Below are 19,034 nucleotides of genomic sequence, written 5' to 3' on the forward strand. Positions count from 1 at the left end.
AGCAGTTGGATCAGGATACAGTTTGGGGACAAACACAGCTAGCGTTCCTCTGAGAGAGGCAGACTATAGGCAACTGAGTAAGCAAGAAGCGAGTGCTAGAGACAAAATTATATAGCATATGTGGGGGAGAAAAACAAAACAGTGACTCTGTTTCCACTGCCAGAATATTTCAAAACAAACAAACAAGAGCGCACAGCAAAGCACGCCTTGCAGCAATGGGAACCTGTGGGTTTTCCTCCCCGTGCCTGAGGCTGTGAGTGGATCTGCTCCTGCCAGAATGTTCTGGAGAGTTTGGACTGTCCCTGTTCCGATTCTCACTTAATGTTGCTTCACTGGATGGAGCCATCTCTTGTCCTGGGGCCTGCAAAGATCCCTGGTAAGCAGGACCAGGAGTGGGGAGCTTCAGGATCCTTCCCTAGGAGCCAGTCGGGTGGGGAGGCTGTGGGGTCAGTGCTGGAAAGGCAGCACTTCTTACAAGGTGCATGTTTAGGGTGGATGGTTATAAGAAAAGTGTACCAGGACAAGAGCAAACAGTGCCAGGTTGTGCTGTGGAAGTTTGAATATTATGAAAAGTTTCTTCCCTGAAAGGATGGTCAGGCACTGAGCAGTCTGCCTGGAGAGGTGGTAGAGTCACCATCCCTGGAAGTGTTCAGAAAATGTGTGGATGTAGTGCTGAGGGACATGGTTTAGTGGTGAACGTGGCAAAGCTGGGTTAATGGTTGGACGCTGGGTCCCACACTGGGAGAAAGATCTTGTGCTCAATCCAGAATAAACAGAATATTTCTTAACTTTCAAAAGGAATGCAAGCAGATGCCGTGGAAATGAAAGATACCATTCAACACCGATGCTGCAACCTTGATCTTGCTTTTTTAAAAAATTTTTTGGGGTTTTTTTAAATGTGGGAAAGATCTGAGATGTTACAGAGGGTTTTGGGCAAGCCTGCATTTCCCACACGCTTGGGTCTGTGCAATGCCTTTGTAGGTGGTGTGTGGTTTGTGTCAATCGTCAGTCAGGTGCTAATGGTGATAGAGCTGCATTCAGCCTCTGAACCCAGCGCTGATCTCTGCAAGCACATTTATACAAGCTGGGGGAGCTGCAGGCTTGTAGCCACAGTTTTCAGCCATCTCTTGAGTTCCCTTCTGTAGCTCAGGCGAAGGCAGGATTCCACTTCAGCCTCAGACATTGCTGTGATGAGCCCTTCCTTTGCTGTGATATCAATTTAGCTATTTCATCTTTTCCCCTGCAGACTAAGCAGCAGCACAGATTGGCTGTTATAATTAATTTCGTGCAGGAAGCAGGAGCTGAATGTTCCAGCACCTCTGATTTTCATTTCAGTTGAAGAGGGCATTCCTCATACCTGCTGCCCTGCTGCTCTTCCAGTTACAATCCTTCCAAGAAAAATATGACACTTCTCATGGGAAATGGGTCTGGGGTTGGAGATGAAGGTTTAGGGGATCACTGTAGCATCCTTGTTGGATGCAGATTGGAGGAGCTGTTGATTCAAGTGAACAAAAAGATTAAAAAAAACTTATGACAGTTGTTGGGGCATTTCGTGGCACGTTGAGCTTTTCCTGCTACAAATGGTTGCATCTGGTTGTTTTTCTGAATCCACTGTCAAGACTGCATCACAAGAAAGTGAAACTCCTGTGTCAGCCCAGCCATGTCCTCACGTGATAACGGTGCTGTGTGTCTCCTTCCATTAGTCTGTGTTTTGAAAAGGTTTTTTATTAATGCTATGTACCTGTTAGTGTGGTCCTAGGATGTCTTGCAGAGCTGCTCCTGCCAAGCACTGAACAGCCCTAAGAGTTGTCAAAACTTTAAATGAGAAGCAGCGGCGCTCGGCACCTTCCAGGATAGAGCAATTTAAAAAAGAAAAAAAAAAAAACCAAAACAAATCCCGCACAACAAAAAACATGAGATGTAGTTATGCAAATTATGACCTTTAAATGCATTTTATATTTGGATTGAAGTTGCTAACGCATTCTTTCCAAGTTCTGTCTTTTCAGTGCAGTTCTGCTTCAGGTGTTTCTCCTTGGTACCGGTGGAGCCGAGCGGTGCCGGTGGGAGCGCGGGACGCGATCACTGGGAAAAGCAGCCACCGTGCTCTGGGATGGGTACTGCTCCGTGAGAGAGGAGCCTGAATAGGTGGATTTTAATTTCTCTGGAGGGTCTGAGCACGTTAACTAGATGGCAGATTCCTCATTAGCTAGATGGATTAAAATTGGTATCGTGGCTGATGCCTATCCTGACTAATACGTGTAAGTAACAGCTCGCTCTACTAGAGCTATTGGATGTGGCTTGGGTGGAGGAGAGGAATTGGCTTCTGCGGAGGATATTTGCAAAAAGTCACATTTCCACCATATGTTAGCAGGAGTCTCTTTGGATGCAGGTTTTGGATGGAGTCCTCTGTTGCTGTAATCTGGTTTGTCCTTTTTCTACCACTAGTTCTGAATCATACCAACTACTTGGACTCTTCTCTGTTTCCTGAAGGACAGTGGGAACATTTCTGCTGGCTCAGCTGCCTTTCGCCTCTTACTTCATCTTGATGAAGAAGTAAGGTCTGGAGCACTGAAGGAGAAATTTTGTCAGTAAGGAGTGAGATGGGCTGCAAAAAAAAAAAAAAAATCAGGAAATTCTGCCAAATTTAAAAAAAAGAAGAAGGAAGGCACCATGAACCTCATCAATCCTGATTTAGGTCTGGCTTGTGACAAATCATTATGTAGGAAGGGAGATATCCCTTTAATTTTTAATAGCTTTGCCGTGAAGTTTTATTAGGCAATAATCTGGATCCTGAGTGGATAAAAGATAAGTGTGAGGGCCAAGTAATTCTTTCCCCTCCTGTGCAGCTGGGAGAGGGAGAGAGGGGTCATGGCGAGCCAGCTGCCTCCTGAAGCTCAGAGCAGCATCCTTCAGTGTGCCACAGGCTCACCGAGTGCTTCCAAATGGATGTTTACAACATAAATATGTTCAGGATGTGGGTAGCGAGAGAAGTGTAGGAATAGACGCGAAGGTGCATGGGAGTGGGGATGCGAAGGGGGAGGTGTGAAGGGAGCCAGGAGAGTGTGATGCACATTTTGCAGATAACTTCTCGTCGGGTACCTCCTTCCAAAGCCTGGGTGTGGACTGGCTGCTCCTACCAGCGTGTCCTGGGGCTCTCTGTTCACTGCAGAGAGGTTCTCTCCCCATCTGCCCCGTCCCTGCTCACCTCACTGGCCCCTTGCTTCCAGAGCGCTTTATTTCCGGGGGCCAGCGGCTGATAATGGGCGCACATTGGTCAAGTAGCTTAATTTGTAGTTTGGTGGTTGGTGGTTGGCGTTTCCCACCGTATTTCCCAGGCACTGAATGCAATAGACACTTCACTGGCACTTAATAAAGCAGTGCAGGGCACTCCTCGATAATACAATCCTTATGCCAGCCCGGCTGCTAAACCCAGGAGTCCCTCAGGCAGTAGCAGACAACTCCACTTGGCGTTGCTGCTTGTTTTACTCCTGTCTCAGATGACTAGGCAGCATTTCAGAGATTTTAAGGCAGTGTGTTATTGCAGTATCTGGGATGAAATTACCACTTACAGATGTAGAGGTGACAATCTGACTCCCTTTGGCTGTTGAGCTCCGGTGGCTTGGCCAGGCTGGTGGTGTGGGGTACCTTCATTGCGCTGTGACAACCAGCAGAAATGAGCATCTGGCCCTCTCTTGTCATTTTCCCCCCTTCTTTTTTTGAGCATCTGCTCGCCTGATTGTTTTCTGGTTTTGTTATTTTTTCTTCTTTTTTTTTTTTTTCCTTTTCTGTGGCTCTTTTAATTTGTGGTGAATGTGTATTTAATGTAAGTAAGATGTTAGCTTCTGTCTAGTTTTTTAGCAAGCATTCCAGTAATTACCAGAGTACCTTTGAATGCTACAGCTGCTATTTCTAAGTTAGGGAATCACATTTTCCAGGCATTTATAACTGAACTCACATGGGTAAAACTTGGCATTAAGATTGCCGTCCCACATATCTTATTTGGTCTTGATCCTTTAAGTTAGTGTATCAGCTTTGTATTTGATTGAAATGGTAAAAATGGCTTCTTGCTGCTTTGGGTGGGCTTGTAGTGGAGCTGTTTTATGAAATTGTTTTAATTTTAAAAAAATTCCGTTGATTTTGGCCCTGAAGTTACTTTTTTTTTGACCACAGCTGTAGGCTGGTGTCTCTTTTCTTTTTTCCTTTTTTTTTCCCCTCCCTCTCTGTCCTCCTTAGCCCTTATTAGTGTGAATCAGTCACTATTATTTTAATATTACTTGGGTTTTTTTATATTGCGTCTCTAAGGAACTTCTCAGAGCGTGGTTTGATCCTTTCTGCTGATGTCAGGCAATCTCTTCATGCCAAAGGATGTTGGCTAAGGCCAGGCTTCCCCCCTGTGCCCTCGGTGCTGTGAACTCAATTTTTCCAAGTGCTGCTGGAGAGCTGCGCGCCAAGTTCCTGTTGATTTTAGAAGATTTAAAAAACAACCACCACAGTTTTAAATTCAGCTTATCCCTTCATCACAAATAGATGCATTCTGTCCACAGGGTTGGGATGCCCCTGGGTTGGCTGTGCTGTGGCAGTGCTTTGCTTTGCATTATTGGAATGCTGGGTGGATTTGAGGATGCCCCAGTGCTGTCGTCACAGCTCCAGCCCAGAGGCTGCTCTGCAGCATGAAATGGCTCTCTCTCTTTTTCTCTTCCTTTTTTTCTTTTCAAGCTGCATTGTCTGGTCCAGAGGAAATACAATTTCTGCAATTTTTTTTTTCTGCTCAGAAAATGCTGGTTTTGTGCTGTTTCTGTTTTGTTTTTTGTTTTTTTTTTTTTTTTTTTTCATTTTTGAAACTGTTTTCTGGCGCTTACAAGTTGAAATGTAACAAGAGGGGAAAAAAGCCCAAAGGAAGAGATCTGAAGTTTGACCTCTAAACATACTTAGTAGATAGGGTGGAAATTGCAGAGGTTTTCTATGGAGGAAATAAGGTACAATGTGTGGTTTGTTTCTGTGGGCAGGTGTGCCAAATGTGGGGCAGATGAGTTAACAATAAAACCTAAAGTGATTGATCTGGTAGAGCTAAGGACGTAAATAAATTATATTATTCAGTAATACAAATGTAGTGAAAAAGTCTCAGTCATAGAACAAAAGTCTGAGAATACAGCTGGACTTAATCAACTGCTAGTATTAATTTATACCATTGATATCAGCAATAGTTTTATTCCCATTTTAATATCTGAGCTGCTTAACTCTTGTTTGTGATAAATGTCCCTTTTATTGGACAAGTAAAATGATGTTTCACATGTAGTTATGCTTTGATGACATGCATTCAGGAGAGAAATATACAAACTTGGAGGATAGATGGTGGAGTTTGACTTGAACTCTGATTTTATTTCCATTTTACTGGAAGTTGGTATTTATAGGCCCTGCAGTACTTGGTGCTCCCTGCTTCTGCCATGGGAGGTAGATTCAGATGCATGAGCCTGGAGGAACACTCATTTCTTTTCCAGGATCAATGAGGTCAGGAAAAGTTGTGCAAACTGTTTTTAAGTGGCTGTTCTAAATTAGAATAAATCTCTGTTCCACCAATTAAGCTTTGAATGCACAGCTGATGCTGCTCACTATTTTAAACAAGCAGCATAATAAACACAAAAAATGAAATATTTCAGAGAAAATACTTGGAGGGTTGAGACATTAATTTAGACATTAATTTTCCCATATACAATCTGTTTCACAGGGATTTAAAAAGCATTATTGCCGCCCTGGGTACACTGGAATAAAGATGAAACAGCACCAGGGAATGACTGTCCTGTGAGCTGTCTGCAGGATGCTCACGGGCAGAAAATGCCCCAAAATGTCCTGCCTGTGGGTGTGTGGTGGGGCGGGTCCCCCTGCCCCGGGACTTGCAGGGAGAGCATCCAGACAGGACTGTGGATTTTGGCTCACGGGCGTTCTCAGAATCGCTTAAACTCGGGGAATTCATAACTCTGGAATTCAGCAGATTTGCACAACTCCGTGCATCTGCGCCTCCGCCGGCTTCCTGCCTTGCTCACCCTGAGCATCCCGGGCTGAAAACCTCGTGATTGCCAGCCCCACTCACGGGTTTGGGCTCCCGAGCATCTTATCAGCAGCCCTGGGAAGGTGAAGCCGGTCACTGGAGGCAATGGCAGTGCTGGGGCAGCCCAGGCCGGGCTGGGGCGGCTGCTCTGTGGTTTGTTGTGTCTGGTTTGGTTCCTACTTTTCAAGTTGCAGTTGCATTTGGTCATTGGAAGCTTATTTTCCTAGTCTGGCCAAGCCAGCAGGATCCCCGTGCGCTGCAGGGGAACATAAAACATCAGCCTTTAAGCTGGAGTGCTCAGTAGATAAGGATTTTAAGACTCTTGCATCATGCGCTGTGTCTTATGGGCTTACTTAGTATACTCCATTTGATTTAATTTAGATATTGAATAAGGAGAAACACTTTAAAAGCCAGAAAAAGTACTGCACGTTGTAGCGCCTCTTCTTTCCCCATTGCCTCAAAGACAGATGGCCGGGAGGGCCAGCTTAGGCTGTGATTACATTTATTTAATTGTAGGCAGTAACAGGGTGTTTTCAAACTGCTTAAAAATGATGTTACGCCTTATCTGTGAAGTGTTTCAAAAAGCCAGCTAGAATTCCTTGGGCTTTTGTTTTCTTTCTTTTTTTCCGTGACTAAAGGTAAAGAGTAAGTTTTCAACCTTTTCAAGGATTAGGAAATGTGCAAAATTAGTGGATTATTTCCATCGTGTGCATGGGGGAGGCCATGGAAGTCAGTGGGTGGCTCTGCCAGTGGTCTTCCCCTTCGTTTCCCATCCCATAAATAGAAATACAAACTGTAACCGAGTTGCTGTAAATGTAGCTTGAGCACTGCTGGGTAGCCATTTATCCTGCTGGAAGGTTTGGTTTGCTGTGTGTTTGTGTTGGCAGGGTTGGGGAAGGGGAGCAGGAGGTGCTGTTGGATGGCGTTCCCAGGAAATTGGGGGACCCTCTGGTGGGGCGGCAGTGCTGCCCGAGGGGTCGGATGTGCTGGTGTCACCACCCTGCAGGAAGCTGTGACAAGGGGCTGCTGTCTGTGCACAAGATACTAGCAGAACAGCAAACCTGCCCCAGAACGTTTCAGTGCAGCAGCGAGCGGGGAGCTGGCAAGAGAAATGAAATATTTGCGAGTCGTAAAGGAAGCAGGTTCCGGAGTTCTGAGGTGGGACTGGGATTGTTTGCAAAGATCCCTCAGCTGGCCAAGATGCTTGTGCTGGATTTCATCACTGTAACAGGCTTGCGTGCCTTTCACTAAAGACCACAAAAAGTGCCTTTGGATTATAGCAGATTTGCATTTATTATTTTATACAGCATATATTTATATAATGTGCTCTTGAATTCATTTTTATATATATAGATAACTTTGCATTTGAGATTATTAGTTGTTGGATGAATCTGCACCACCATGCAGTAATCATGGCACATTCTCTCTCAGTCAGTGAGAGCCTGGAGGATCTTCAGAGTGGGTGAAAATTATCCCAGACATAGGTTTAAAAAAAGAAAGGGGGGGAAAAAAAGGGCAAAAGAAAAGCAGGCCTCCCAAAAGCTGTGGTGGAACCTGGTATTAGCAAATGCTTCTAGGAAGTTTGACTGAGAGCCATATGGCAATGTGGGGAGTATTATCCATCGCTCCAGAAGTTGGTCTCTGAATCAGCCTATTGACTTCAACAGCACTTAATCATGTGTTTTAGTTCTTCTTTGAAAAGGCTTGCATTCCTGAATCATGTCCTCCGATTTTAACCACTAGACGGTACTTTGTTGTGTGGTAGCAGACAAGTTCAGTCATATTTCTGTGACTAAGTTTGCAAGTTGTGACTGCATCACTTGTGAAGTATGCTGATGAATATTCCCCTTCTTATCAGAATCCAAACATTTGCTGCTGTTCCTGAATTTTAGGGTGAGACTCAGTCACTTCTGGGAAGGAGTTGGTGGGATGCTGTGGGATACTTTAAATGTTCTGTGTTCATCTGTAGCATTGTGGATGCTGTGGTGGAAACAAACAGAGGCGAAACCAGTGATCTCAAATTACTGCCTTGAATTCTGCTTTCAAAATCCCTGAGTGTTGGTGGTGATCAAGCCCATAAAATAAACCTAGAACTAGTCATGCGGGTCCAAATTTGGATTGTATTTGGATGCTGAAGGGACTGCGGAGCCTCAGATGTGGCTCTGCTATGTCAGGGGTGATTTGGACTCTGGTGGAAGAAAAGGTGGGTTTGTGTGTCTTTGGGATGTGCTGATTTGTGTCCCTGGCATCCACCCACAAGTGCCCCCTGCCCTGGTGTTGCTGCACAGGTGCCACCCCTGGGCTGCAGGGAGCCAAGTCTGGGTGCCAGGAGGTTCCATGCAGAACTGCAAGGGAGGTTTGTTCCTCTTTCTGCTGCAGGAGTTCCCGGGGATTCCTGCTCTTCTCTGTCCATTGTTAAAAGGAAACTCAGGGCAAACCCCTGTGCCACTACCTGGCTTGGCACACAAGAATGTAAAAATCTCTGTCCCAGCCCTCTCCTGGTGAAGGGGTGCATGGGCTTTCCTTTCATCCCTAAGATTCATTATATTTCAGCAGAATTTTTTGTCTCACCTTTCTGTGTTTTTACAGCTAAAGCAGTTTTTACTTCCCAACTTTCAACATCTGGAATTCGGTTTCAGTTTATTAAAAAAAAAAAAAAATTCATAATCCGCAGTCTGGATGAAACACCAATGCCTTTGTATTTGTCCGCAATTTTTAGTTTCAATTTTGTATCCTTGGTAAATGCCAGGAGTCCCAAGTCGTTGTGTGTTCAGTAGCTGCCGTTCCTTAGGCTTAAACCAATTTTTTTTTTTTAATTGATTTTTTTTTCCTGTTAGACACTTTTCTAATTGGGGATAATACCAAAATGATTAATCAAATTAAGCATGAGAGCGGAGTGGCTGGTGCACAAAGCTGTGTATTGCTGCTGGGTTCAGCAGTGAGGTTCTCTCCCTGTAGCTGTAGTTCCTTAATAGGCCTCTTAGGCTCTGTTGGTTTTTTTTTTTTTTAATAAGGTGCTGTGTAGATCCCATTGACTTCAGTTGTTGATTGGGATGCCTGACAGCCGGGAAATTAAGCCCCTTCTTTGTGACCGAGTTGAAGGCCAGATTTTCAAGGATTTTCGAATGCTTAGCACCCATAATTGGTGTTAGATTTTTTTTTTTTTTTTGGAAAAAGTTCACTTCTTATTTGGACATATAAATAAGGGTGAGAGATTATGCTACTTGTAGCGACTGGTGCTGCTGGGATATAATGAAGTGTCTTTAGCACAGGCTGACTAATGAGCTGGTTACTTTACTGTCCCAATAAGTTTTGTTCTTCTGCATTTCTGCCTTGCTTGCGGATGCTGAGCATTCCTGTATATTCTGCTCCTGGAGGAAAAACTTCCTTGCTTCAGCTGCATTTTTCTGTGTTTTCTATAGTGATTGTGAGGGACAAGGAGGGGGCAGAATGAGTTGAGTAAATTAGACAACTGTTGGAAAAAAAGGGGGACATGCAAAATCAAGTGTTCTACTTGCGTAATCTGTTTAACACCGGCGAGCCTCAGCGCCTTGTGGGACACGGGAATAAAAGGAACATCTGTGCAGACCACATGGCATGCTCCAGAGGAGCCCTCCATCCCAGGCAGCTCTGCTCTATTTGCAAATAAAAGCTCCAACCAACATCAAAAAGTTGAGGTGGATCCCAGCTGAAAGGGGAGAACAAATGTTACCACTTGGTGCAATGAGGTTCCCCTCGCAAGCAGACTTTGTGGTCTTTTTTAGGGATTCTTTGGACATGTGTTTCTAATGCAGTTTATTTAAAGGGGGGAAAAGAGAAAAAAGGGGGAAAAGGGAAAAGGTTATTTATTTTTGAGAAAATATTGTCTGTATTGAAGCATTTTAGCTGATCATCACAAGCTGCAGTCAAAATGTATTAGGCAGAAATAAGAATAAGGATGTTAGGAGGTTTTTTGGGGGGGGTATATTTTGTTTGATTGTTTTTTGGTAGTTTTTTTGTTTGTTTGTTTGTTTCTTTTCTCCTTTTTTTTTCTTTTTTTTCCCCACCTGGATGTAGACATCCTGAGATCCCAAGGTTTTCCTGTCTGATCTTACTCCCTTTATTTTGCTGCTGGTTCTGGTGGCTGATAAACAGCTCCATGGTTAGGCAGAGCCCTGGGGAGCTCCTCTGGCCTCCCTCCCCCAGGACACTCGCCAGAGGGGAGGGTAAACAAGCCAGCAGTACATTTTATTTCCATTTGGAAACTGTTAGAGTGCAAGGACACTTCTGGTTTGGGGCTTTGGGTTTTCTAGACAGGCTGTGTTGTTTTTAACAGAGTCATGTATCAGCAAGCCTGGTAATCTTTATCAAGAAGGCACGTATTTTTTAATATGTAAATAGGAAAGGATGGTGTTTCATCTTTATTCCAATGTACCCAGGGTGGCAATAAAGCTTTTTAAATCCCTGTGAAACAGATTGTATATGGCAAAATTAATGCCTCAACTCTCCAAGTATTTTCTCTAAAATATTTGAATTTTTGCGTTTATTATGCCGCTTGTTTAAAATAGCGAGCGATATCAGCCGTGCATTCAAAGCTTAATTGGTGGAACACAGATTTATTCTAATTTAAAACAGTCACTTAAAAACAGTTTTGTATATATGTATACATGGGCACAACTTTTCATACAGTTGTCTGTTTTGGAGCAGTCTCTTAGGCACTGATGTACAAGTTGAACCTGTTTTCTTTTGTGCAACATGGCTTTGAGAAATCATTAGCTAAAACAGGGTTCTGTGGTTCCAGTGCAGTCAGTAAACAGCCTGACATGAGTCGTGCGTGAGATGATTGAAATCCTGCCTTTGATCAGGCCTGGATTGTGCCAGATACAATCCCGAGGTGTGTGTCAATGCATGTGGGGATGTATTCATGTATTGGTGAAAGCTGCTTTAATGAAAATTTGGCCAAGTAGCAAAATAACCTGTTCATCAGCAATTGCCCCAGCAGGATGATGATGGAAGAGCAGCAAAAGGAACTGCAGCCATGTGCTCATCCATGTCACCCTCCCCAGGCAGGGCATGGCTGTCTGGAGATGCTTGGGATGGTTCTCCTCCTTTTTCAGTCACATTTGTCATTCCTCTTTTTTTCCTTGGCCCCCTTCTGACTCGTCCTGCTCCTTGCCATTGTTTTTTAAGGACTTTTCCTCTGCCATCTGTTTTCTCCTTTAAGCTGGGCTCTGTTCTGGCCTCTGTGGTGTTGGGGGGATGTTTTGCAGCTTTGGGGGGGTTGGTTCAGGTTGCCTGGCCTGAGCTGTGTAGCAGTCCCTGACTCGCTCCGGTGGAGCACGGGAATTTCAGATATACTTTCTTGCTTGCTGTTTTCTCCCACTGCACCTCTTCTCATTCCCCTGTGCACACAGGGATACCTCTGCTGCCTCTCAGGTGTGTCCTGCCCTTTGCAGAGCTCCCTCACACCCAGGCAGCCCTTGCCATGGGGGGTACTTCCAGCCTGTGCCACCCAGGCACTGCTGGCTGTGGTGCTGTTCCTTTACAGCATAAACTCTTGACAGCTCTTTAGTGTATCAGGAACTTCAGTGCAGCCAGTTTTGCAGTTTGATGTAGGAATGATGCTCTGGGTTCCTTCAGAAGCCCCAGGAGCAGCTGGACCCCAGGGTGGAGATGCACAGAGAGAGGGAAAGGTGAGGGACCTCATGCTGATGAGATGAAGTCCACAGTGATCTGCCCGATTGTCTGAGCTGTGTGCCTCTGCCTTTGAGATTTAAACAGTGAAATATTAAAACTTGTCTTTCAAATCTGCTCAATAATACAAAGATTAATTTTTGTTGGGGGCAGATTAATAGGTTTCCTATTCTGATTAATACAGTGATAATAAAAACGTTGTGATTGCTGGAATTAATGAAGCCCAGATTCCTGTTTCAAGGTTTGATTGACTTTGTACTTCAGTTATGCTAAAGCTTCTGCATCTCATTGCCCCTTATCAAACTGGTGCCTTCTAAGAATCTGTATGGGAGCGGGGCAGTGCAGAAGGTTTTTGTTAGAGGGCTGTATTGGAAGCCCTGTCAAAAAATCTTTTGGGGAAGATTTGCCAAAAATTGATCAAGGGTTTTGCTCATGTTGCAGCAGTATTAGAGTTTCTGTGTCTTCAACCCAGCGTGCTATTTTTGTGAAAGTTGTGGAAGAGGAGTGGCCAACTCAAATGTGTGGGCACATCATTAGAAGCTTCAATTTGTCAATGCCAGATCGAACTGGAGTGTGTGGGTAGATCATTAAAGGCTTGAGTTTATCAGAACCGATCTATAATCTGTTCCTCTCGCTCCTCCACCCTCCCCCCCAGCAGTACGGGTTGTTTCTCCAGGTTCTCCAGCCCTGGAAGTGCCTGAGCTGGCTGTGTGCCCCTGGGCTGTGCTGGGCTCCCTCCTGGCAGGAGCTGCTGTGCTGGGCTCAGCCTGGAGCTGTGCCTGGAGCCACTGGGTTTGGAGGCCACCAGTGGGGCAAGCCCCGGAGCTAATGCCGTGAGAACTCGTGTCTTTGGGAGCTCTCTGCTCCCATTAATCCCAAGGGATTCAAAAGATGCAGGTGGGGCTGGGTGCAGAAAGTACATGGTGATCATGTAGGCTTTGTTCCCTTGGGAAACCTGGCTGAAGAAATGTTTTGTGGAGTGAGGTCAGTTTTTGATGGCGTAAGAAGCATCACTTTTTCCAGGTGCACTGTCAGAGTTCAGGGCAAGCTGGATGGAATGTCTTTGCCTCCTCCCTGTACTACTTCTTATTCCTCAGGTAGGAGCTCTCTAAGCTTCCAGGTCTGCTTGTTTTCACAAGGGTGCCAAGATATTCCTTATGCTGAGGAATCTGCAGGTGAGGACAGTGCTTCTGTACACTGCAGCACTCATTTCTGCAGACCACATATATTATTTAGACAATAATTTTGCTTCAAAAGTCTTGAACATTAATTTCTTGAGCAAGCAGTAGCTAAAATGAGCCTCGATTCCTCATTTTTAAAGAGGGCTCATGATACTTTCCTGCCCTACAGATGTATCATGGATAAAGATTAGTTGAATACTGTGGTGCAGCAGGTCAGCTGGAGAAATCTTGTCCCAACATATGTAGATGCAGCTTTCTGCTCAGCTACAAACCCATCTGCATATCTGTCATCAAGCACAGCAATAAAGAAAGGCTCAGATGTGTGTTTCTGACACTGCTCTGTTGCTTCTCTCAAGTGCTCTGCCCCTCATGAATAAAATACAACCAGTGCAAGATGCAGGTCACTTTTGGTTTGCAGGTATTGCAGAGTCTCCGAGAAAGAAGTCATTTTTAGCATAAATGCTGTTTAAAAACCCTTTTTGGATCTATTTTTATTGTGTAGCACAGTTTTTTAACAGGGTCACACAGGCCCTATATTTAGATTTCTGAACCCTTGTGATCTTTGAGCCGTTGCGCATTCAGCAAAGAACGGGAGAAAGCCCCAGGGCCAGAGAAGTACCTGGATTTTGTCTTACAAAATTTCATGCAGTTGTTGCTAAGACAGAAGCTTCCAGATGTTCCTCAGGAAGGCTGCAGTGGACTGCCAAAGTAATTAACTCCATGAGGTTAATTTGGGGCCGGCAGTGCTTGCCCCTGTCCTGCCCTGGTGGGTGCAGCCACTGCCTTGGGGATGCTGTTCAGGGTGAGGATTGAGGAATGAAGGGCTCAGAAGCACCACAGGTGATTTTTGCTTTCGTGCTTTTTCCTTTTTGAGTGTTTCAAGGTGTTTTTGTCCACTGCAAAGTTGTCTTTGTCCCCTGGGGTTTATGCTGCAGGTCCCTGTCGTGCAGAGGTCCTGGGAGCAGAGGCTCTCCCAGGTGTTGGTGCATTCATTGGGGCAGAGTGTGCCCTTCCCCAGTTTGGGCAGGCACCAGAGCTGCTGTTTAAATCCCATGTGGTTTCATAGATGTGATGCAGAACAGCCCTGGGAACACTCTGGTTGTATTTCTGAGCATGAGTTGTTACTCAGTGCAGATACTGTATCAGTGAAGATATTATACATCTTATTAGTAAAATGGGTGTTTCATTTGTACAGGGAACAGCTTCCTCTGAGCTAAGCTTAAGCTCAATCTGTGTTACTAATAGCTGGGGAAAAAAACATACTAATTGGTATTTCTTAACTGATGTTTGCAAGTTTTGCCTTTCCACCCTGAACATCAAATAGTTTTTATATGTGTTTTTCCTTATCTCAGAGGAAAGATTAATGCTAACAAGAGGTTCTACATTTTATTAAGGTTTAATCAGGATGCAGTGAGTGAAGACAGAGAGTAAATAGTTCAGAAATTCAGAGTGTGTTATATTTTGATAATGCAAAGTAGGTTAAAGTATCTGGATTTTGTGCTCAGTACAATGTTTTCAGGCAGAATGTGGATTTGGATGGTGACACATTTTGGTATTTAGAAGGAACATAAGCTCTCCTGTCGGAGGAGCACGTTGCAAATGTGAAATAAGCATTTGTCTCTAAAAACCTTTCTTAATATTGTAAGCTTTGGTTTTATTTAAAGCCAAATAGAGTCTGCTGTGTGATAGTTTGATACACAGACATGCTTCTGTAATGCTCCCCCCAGCTCCAGCATTTATAACCACCTTTTACTTTCAAAGGAAAACGATAGGCTTTGATATGATTCTAACTGAGTGAAGTTTTAAAACATGTTTTTGTCTTTCAGTCTCCTGAGAACATTTTTTCTGAGTGACTCCAGCTTCCAGACACATTTGCCATGAGAAGGGTTCCAATCCTTTCCTGTATTTGCCCTGAGTCATGAATGGATATGTGTGATGCCTGCAAGTAAAACTGGTGAGTTGTCAAGGCTGAGTTTGCAATAACTCTCACTTATTCTTTCTTACCAATTATCTTTCCCTCATTTTTTTTCTTCCCTTTTTAATAAGGTGGGAGGGGGTTGTACTGTCTGTGTTTACAGGCAAGTCACCATTATTCTTAAAAAAACCCAAAGCAGCCTTCATTGGCATGAAATAGCAGAAATATCAAATATTACCTATACAGAAAAAATACTCCTTTCCTTTCTTCTCTTCATCCCCCTGAATTCTGTGAACTCTAAGGGCTTTGGTGGTGAAACTGGAGTTCAGTCATGCAGGCAAAGTTCCTGCCCACAGCAAGCCTTGCAGACAGACAGGATCTAAACCAAGCTTGTGTGGGCAATTCATGTAGTGATGAAATATGGATATGGAGAGGTCTCCTTGCCATCATGTGTCACATGGTGGATTCTCAAAGGAGCCATTGCCAACAGATAAATAGCTCTAGCATTTGCTGCACTTGCATCCCAGTGACAAAATGGTGTCACTGGTACACAGGAGAGCTGTCCTGCAGCGTGTGCTTCACCTTGGTGCTGCTGCCCAGCCTGGGGGACATGGGGACAAAGCCTTCCACAGCCTGTTTTGATCAAGCTCAGGAAGATGCTGGAGCGAGACCCCTCCTCTGTTAAGGGCCAGTTGCCTTTTCTGGTGGGGTTACCCCCCAGGAAGCCCCTGGTCCCTTTTGTGCCATGCAGAAGGTGGTTGTGTCTTTTCCAGCTGTCCCCATCCCCCAGGAACCTGGCATGGGGAGCTTTCCAAGCCCACTCCTCTGACCTGCCTCCTCCTGATTGCCTCTCTTCATAACTGGGGTGAGAGGAGGGGCAGTATTAGTTTGGGAAAACAAGAATCATCTCATTCTGCAGCAAAACTGGGAAGTCTGTGTAAGAAATCTTTCAAACCCAGGAAATCTGCATAATTAAATTGTGTAGGAATTGGGAGCACAAATTGTTTTTTTAAATAAATTCAGGTTTCTATTATATATTTAATATCCCTCTGTGTGTTGGAAAGTGCATTTCAATTCAAAGATTATAAAACCTGAGAAATTCGTACATCAGTGAATTGTGATTTTTTTTTCTTGTTTCCATTTTTTATTTTTTTTTCCAGAGGTAGCATAATTACCATGTCATTTAGCAAAGATTATAATAGCTGCTCAGTTTTTACCGACTGGTATAGTAAACAGTTGAATAAACCCATATGGCAGCTCAAAGTGTGCATAGAGGAGAGGGATTCTTACCATTTCCTTCATGTCTGAATTACCAGCCTCACTGATACAACTGAGATCCCCAAATGGGGACCAATTCCAGACTTCTCCAGTCATGCAAAAATTTCTCACTGCTCTGTCGCATATGAATCAATTGATTTTAATCACGGTGGTTAGGTAATTAATTATTTCTTTGTGCCTATAAAGTATGCATGGGAAATGTGGGGTTATATGCAAGGTACATGCCTCAATTTAAAGCACCCTGTGCATTTGCTTAATGCCTCTTTAGTAAATGTAAATAATGCCTGGGGTCAGAATCTCAATATCCAGGTATTGTTAAAGACAGAGGCCCTTCTAAGGCTGGCATGGGTGAAGTGTGCCATCACTGGGTGCTGTGACAGCCCCGTGGCACTGCTGGTAGTGGCACTTTGTGTCTGGTCTCAGGGTGGCAAATGGAAGGACCAGAGGGTTTCAAAGCATCCACTTGAAATACCAGGTTGAATTATGAAGGTATGGAGCTGTGGCCAGCCAGCATCTGGAGTAAAGACAAAGTGTTGAAGTAACGTGCCCTCTGGATACCTTCACTATTAAAAAATAAAAGCAATGAGAAGAAGGATTGTTAACTCCCTCCAAATGCTGGCTTGAACAAAGAAAAAGACTCACGCTACTCCTCCTAAAATTCACTTACTTCCAGTTATCTTAAAATTTTCATGTCACATAATAGCTTTAAAATACCTTCTGAATGCATTAGACTCTCCAGGTGCCTAGGAAGTATTGCAGAATAATAATACCAAATGACCAAGCATTGAGCATTCCCACTGGAAAGGAGCAGTTGGCCCAAACTGGTGCTTGTGTTCATCTTAACCCTGATGTACGACCAGCCCTCCACCATAATTCTATCAAGAGATGGTAAGTTGCCTAGCAATGTGCTGACTGCAGAGGGTACGTGTCGAGCTAATTCAGTTTTTGTTCTCGTTTTCCTTGAGAGTTCAGCTTAAAGGAGTGATCCTTTCTCCAGCTGCAGCAAGAGCCACTTCTCGGCCGTCTCTCTTGTTCCCCACTCAAGTGTCCCTGGTGATGTCAGGAATTCATTCAGCGCCGTGCACGCCTTAAAGGTTTCCAGCTTATTGAGTAGCCAAATGTGGTTTCTGCTGATTGTGTTGACTGAATACGTAGGGCCTTTCAAAGAGGCAAGGGTTTTATTTAAGGCAGAGAGTTTAGTTGTATACCATTTTATGGCAGGCAAAGGTCACCTGGGGTAAGCAGCCAGAACAGGGAATTGCCTCATTGCAGCACCTCGGAAAATGAGAGAGAAAGATACAGTAAGAGGTTTTAACAAATTGCTCCTAGTTATGAATTTTTAAAGTCGAGGAGCTGGTGCTGTGTACGTTTTTAAATTGGAGATAACCATGCTTGTAGGATAAATTGAGTTAAGAACGGAACAAATCACAATAATGGGGTGGTACTAAAAGCCTGGTGGTGCTGCCGGCGGCACTGAGCACCGAGCGGACGGCGCGTCAGGGACCTGCTGTGTCCCTGCCCTTCCCGCACGGATTGCGGGCACCTTTCCTAACTAACAGTGCCCCTCTCCTCCCTCAGTCCTCCCCTCTGGCTCCTGGTTACAGAAAGGGCTGGATTTGCCCTGTGGTGCTTCTGGTGATAGCAAGGGAGCAAGAGCCAGAGGGGTTTGTCCGTGGAGCAGGCGTGGGTTTCCCAGGTTGTGCTAACCCAGATGGGTGTCAGTGGCGTGGGGGCAGCTCCAGGAGCCCAGCCTGGCATCCCCTGGCACAGTTGCTCAGAGGGAGAGGTGGAAGCAGCCCCACATTGTCACCTGTGTCCTTGCAGGATCTCCCTTGCTCCTTGTGGCATCAGTGGCTCCAGAAAGACTTGGTTTTTATGAAACTTTTCTGTCCGTGGAACTTTCTCTGTGGCAGGGGGAGGAGAGAAGAAGTAATTTTAACAATTTAATAAAGTACATAATGTAAGTTTTATAAGCTGGTGTGAATGCTCCTAAGTATTTTGGTCTTTTTTCATAACACAATGAACCTAATATTGGTAAAAATACAGATCTTAGCTGCCACCATAAAGAGAGGCTAGATTTAATAAACAGTTATGAATGTTGGCAGCTGCCTATCAGATTGTATAACATCGGCTATAGCACATGAAGACAGTGTCAACTTACATTTTATCTCAGAAGTATTTTCAAAGCATTTATTTTGCTTTCTCTTGAGTCCTTAACCTAATTCAAGTTATATAATTGGCGGAATATTTTTCCACACCGCTAATTGGCTGGGTGCCAGCGTGGAAACCATTGTATGACTTGATGATGATCAGGAATTAACATGACATTTGCGTGGTGGTAATGGAATACATTAGTAATGTAATTCATGACTGTAAGAAAGAGACCATCATCTCCCACCTCTGATCAGCAGGAGGGGCTGGGAGGATGATGAAATGCTCCCAGCAGGCACCTCACAGCAGTGGCTGGCCAATCTCGATGTCAAATTTAGTTTTAAATTCTTCAGACAAAGCTGTAATGCTTACCAATTAATTACTACAAATGTCAATTAAAAATCTACCAAATAATGCAGTAAGATTAAATTTCAATTAAAAAAATTACATTTAACAAGGAAGATACAACATTATTTTAATGAATTCTGCTGAAGGTGACAGTTTATCTAGATATATTTATACCGTGTAGGTGGATCTAAATTCATTGGATGATGTTAACCATGTTACTCAGTGTACATATTAGTTTTGAAAATTATTTCGACTTTGGCTATGTCCTGGAGGAGCTGGGGCATCAGAGGGCTTTTCTCATCACCAGGAGAAGGGGGAATTTCACACCTTCTCAGTAAAAAAAATCTTCTCACACCTAAAATGAAGGCTTTAGTGCAGAATTCTGTCCTGACCAAATTTGTGGTATTTTTTATTGCTTTATATTTAGAAAAGCAAAGAGAGC

At 44.1% G+C, this 19,034-nt stretch overlaps 1 protein-coding gene across 8 annotated transcripts in view; it reads left to right on the forward strand.

The window, feature by feature from the left end:
* FOXP1 (forkhead box P1) overlaps positions 1–19,034 on the forward strand; it is a 376,943-nt gene that overhangs the window by 30,837 nt on the left and 327,072 nt on the right. For all 8 annotated transcript variants that reach the window (XM_071439345.1, XM_071439352.1, XM_071439343.1 and 5 more), the window contains exon 2: positions 14,727–14,854. The gene's annotated coding sequence lies outside the window, so the exon portion shown is untranslated. The remainder of the gene's footprint in view (positions 1–14,726; positions 14,855–19,034) is intronic.

The sequence above is a fragment of the Agelaius tricolor genome, unplaced genomic scaffold, assembly GCF_023055355.1.
Source record: "Agelaius tricolor isolate 1412-34295 unplaced genomic scaffold, bAgeTri1.0.p SCAF_14, whole genome shotgun sequence".
Lineage (NCBI taxonomy): Eukaryota > Metazoa > Chordata > Aves > Passeriformes > Icteridae > Agelaius > Agelaius tricolor.